Source organism: Mandrillus leucophaeus, unplaced genomic scaffold (assembly GCF_000951045.1).
Source record: "Mandrillus leucophaeus isolate KB7577 unplaced genomic scaffold, Mleu.le_1.0 Scaffold976, whole genome shotgun sequence".
Lineage (NCBI taxonomy): Eukaryota > Metazoa > Chordata > Mammalia > Primates > Cercopithecidae > Mandrillus > Mandrillus leucophaeus.
This window is the reverse complement of record NW_012110652.1, coordinates 1-417: the sequence shown is the minus strand read 5'-3', so window position 1 is coordinate 417 and position 417 is coordinate 1.

The following is a 417-nucleotide window of genomic DNA, read 5'->3' as shown; positions in this document are numbered from 1 at the left end:
TTTAAACCATCAAAGACTAAAAGAGACAAAGAAGGCCATTACATAATGGTAAAGTGATCAATTCAACAGGTGGAGCTAACAATCCTAAATACATATGCACCCAATACAGGAGCACCCAGATTCATAAAGCAAGTCCTTAGAGACTTAGACTCCCATACAATAATAATGGGAGACTTCAACACCCCACTGTCAACATTAGACAGATCAACGAGAGAAAAAGTTAACAAGGATATCCAGGAATTGAACTCATCTCTGCAGCAAGCAGATCTAATAGACATCTATAGAACTCTCCACCACAAATCAAGAGAATATACATTCTTCCCAGCACCACATCACACTTATTCCAAAATTGACCACGTAATTGGAAGTAAAGCACTCCTCAGCAAATGTACAAGAACAGAAATTATAACAAACTGT